The sequence below is a fragment of the Palaemon carinicauda genome, chromosome 6 (genome assembly GCF_036898095.1).
Source record: "Palaemon carinicauda isolate YSFRI2023 chromosome 6, ASM3689809v2, whole genome shotgun sequence".
Taxonomy (NCBI): domain Eukaryota; kingdom Metazoa; phylum Arthropoda; class Malacostraca; order Decapoda; family Palaemonidae; genus Palaemon; species Palaemon carinicauda.
Window position 1 is genome coordinate 46,037,730 of NC_090730.1, and position 3,404 is coordinate 46,041,133.

The window sequence follows — 3,404 nt, forward strand, 5'->3', positions numbered from 1 at the left end:
GTTTATATGTAGGTTTGGTTAAGTGCGTTGTTTTTGTATGTTCAACCTTAGTAAGGTCTATCAATTTTTTCCTATTATTTGTTATATTTATAACTTCTTTTCAGGTTTTGTTTTTCCATAACATTGTTAATTAATTTTCTTTTCAGCATTTTTACAGTATTTAATTTAAAAAAAAAAAATGTATTCTATGTGAATAATTTTTTTTGTTTTGGGGGAGGAAGGTATTACGTTAACGTAAAATTATTTCTTTATTTTATTTAAATCAGCCTTGTTTTTCTTTTAAGTTAAAGTATTTTTGTTGTTTGTTTACTATAGTGTTAACGTAAGTGGCTCTCCGATTGTTGATAGTGTTTTTGCGCCTCCTCCTCCTCTTGTGTATTAGTGGACTATCGTTTTAACGATTGTTTTTTTTTTTTTTTGCTGTGAGTGTTGATGAACGCTGGGAAGGTGATGAGTGGACATGGTCGACCAGTGAAGGCAGTTCGGGCCTTGACAAGCTCTCACCGACACTATTTCCCGTCTCAGCATTCATGGTGTCTTGGAGGACGACTTTGGCAATTACCTTCGCACTTCTGATGAGTGTTTAGCAGATGCTCTGTCATCTGCGACGGTAGTTTTCTGCTACTTGTTCCCGTCGGAGGATTTGTACGGGAATTGTGTCGACGCTGTTTCCCGACACTGAACCTTGATTTTACTGGCCGTATTCCTCCAGTCCAGCTGTGTACGAGTGTGAGAGCAAACTGGCTCGTGAGGTGATAAGTAGGGAGGCTGACGCCAGGTAAGACAAATTATCGTTCCTTTTGTGTAGGGAAGTGGATTGCCCTTCAGTGCCTGGCGTACAGTTTTACCCTTCAGTATAGCGGCTTAATGGATTAAGTACGGCCCTGTATTCAACTCCCCTTCTGTACTTCACTTGAGGTGAAGTTATATATATATATATATATATATATATATATATATATATATATATATATATAATATATATATATATATATATATATTATTGATTGTCTAATTCTATATATAAGAGTTCTATTGCTATGTTGTGTGACTGTTTAATTCTGTATTGTTCAGTTTTGTAAGATAGGTAGGAATATTAAGGTTTTCGTTGTTTTCATCTCCTACTTCCTTCTTCCTTTTTATTATTAGGTTATTGATTTTGGCTAGCTGTATTTGGATCCACCTCGTTATTATTAAGTGTTTTTCTCTCTTGGAATTTTCTCATGTTTAGGGCTTAGTGTAGTAGCTTTAGGTTATTTTCTTGTGAGTTCCCGAGAACCATTATTTGTTTTCTTGAATATGTGCATAAATAAGTGTATTTAATCTCACAAGGTTGATTTAAGTTATTGTTCTTGTTTATAATAAATATTGTTAAGTTTTCTTGGGTCTCTGTTTCCGTCTTTCCTTATCACTGACGTATTTTTACCGACTGCAATCCATGAGAATTTAAATATCTTAAAAGAATCTGCATTACAACCTGGTAGGTTGTAACACCCTATGATAGCTAGGTTTCTTACACCATGGAAAAATAGACATCAGTCTTCTTATCTTTAAACAGAGTTTCCGTTTTACCAAAACTGTTCAAAAACTGGTGATAAATATTATGCTTTGTTAAATCTTTTGTAATATCGAGAAATCTTACCTGATCAATCTCTACAATTCTGGTACTTTCTGCCGTCTCTGATTTAACCATGATCTTTTCATCTTTTTATTCATAAAGTGTTAAATTCCAAGAATTATCAAACGATCTGCCATTATCATTATCAATCATTTTTCATAGTCTCTCTCTCTCTCTCTCTCTCTCTCTCTCTCTCTCTCTCTCTCTCTCTCTCTCTCTCTCTCTCTCTCCAATATACAAATAGGATTTCGAATAATCTACTTTAATTTGTACGTTCTACCCAAAGTCAAAGATCCCTTTAATGAGGAGGTCGACTTTAGCATGTCAGCCTCACCGATTAAAGAACAATAGATGGCAACATTGCCCCAATTTCTTCCAGGGGCCTAAGAGATCAAAGGGTTGCAGACAAGAGACTCACAAGATACAAAGAAAAGGCTCTTGGAGATCAAACATTGACGCGGAAATCAGAAAACAGAAGGGATTTCTTAACTTTAATCGGGTGTGACGAAAATAGATACGTTCATCAATGCTAAATGTTAGACCTTTAAAGATATCCACTCGGATTTTGTCCGATGTGTAGAAGTCTAGAAGATGTTACTAGTGATTAATCATGGTAGTAATTGAGAGGACATCAAGTCTATAATGGTATATGAAGAATATGATTTGATCTATTTTGCCGAAGAGAGAGAGAGAGAGAGAGAGAGAGAGAGAGAGAGAGAGAGAGAGAGAGAGAGAGAGAGAGAGAGAGAGCTGAACTACTAATGTCTAATAAAAATACTACCATTCTAAAAAAAAAAAAAAAAAAAAAAAAAAAACCTATATCCGTGGAGTGCTATTCAATCTCGTTAGTTTAAACATCATGGAAAATACGTCTACAAAATAAACATATTATTCCAGCCTTAATTTTTTTTCAAAGTAGTAATATGAAACCAAGTTTGAAACATCTAATATTTCTTTCTAGTCTAATATATTTTTTTCCTAGCCTTGAGGAAATAAATCTATGTTGGAAATAAAAATATTTTATAGGTTTTCTCTATCTATTTTCCCCTTATTTTGACGGTGAGGTGAAGGTCACGAACCGATAAGAAGCCGAAAGAAATGGTGTACTTTTTAGTGTTTTCAATCGCTGCTCTATTTTTTGGAGGCAATGGTTCAGGTTGGATAAATAACGAGCCGTTGAAGGAAAGATCATTAAATAATAATAATGATAAAGAATGATTATAAGAGTAATAACAAGCCGCATATTTATTTCCCATATTATTGTTAATAATATTCATGAATAAATTGACTAAGAAGAAATTCAAACGGATATGAATCTTCCAAAGCACCGGTCTCATTTAAAGTGTACTAAGAAGCGAGGGGTTTCAATATCTTCTCCCATTCAGTTAGAAAATGACTTGACCTTGTAAAGAAATTATAAAGAATATATCGGAGGATAAAGAAGGGATTGCAGATAAAAATACAATACATATTACAAACTGCACTGTTAAAATTTGCATAAAAAGACGGCAAATGTCTGGCAAAATTTATTCCAGGATTTTTACAGTTTTAAAAATGAATATATTGACGTACAAGAGTGATATTTCGGTCACCAACCCGTAAAAGATAATAACAAATAAGGAGAAATTACGGTCCCCTGTATCTTACTGAAATACAACTAAGAACAGTATATTTTCACGGAGAGTTTCCCATTAAAATTACGTTTTTTTTTTTTTTTTTTTTTTTTAAACTGGGATAAATTGATTTTCTAAAGGCTATCTGAAAAGACGTCAGCATACTAGAGAGG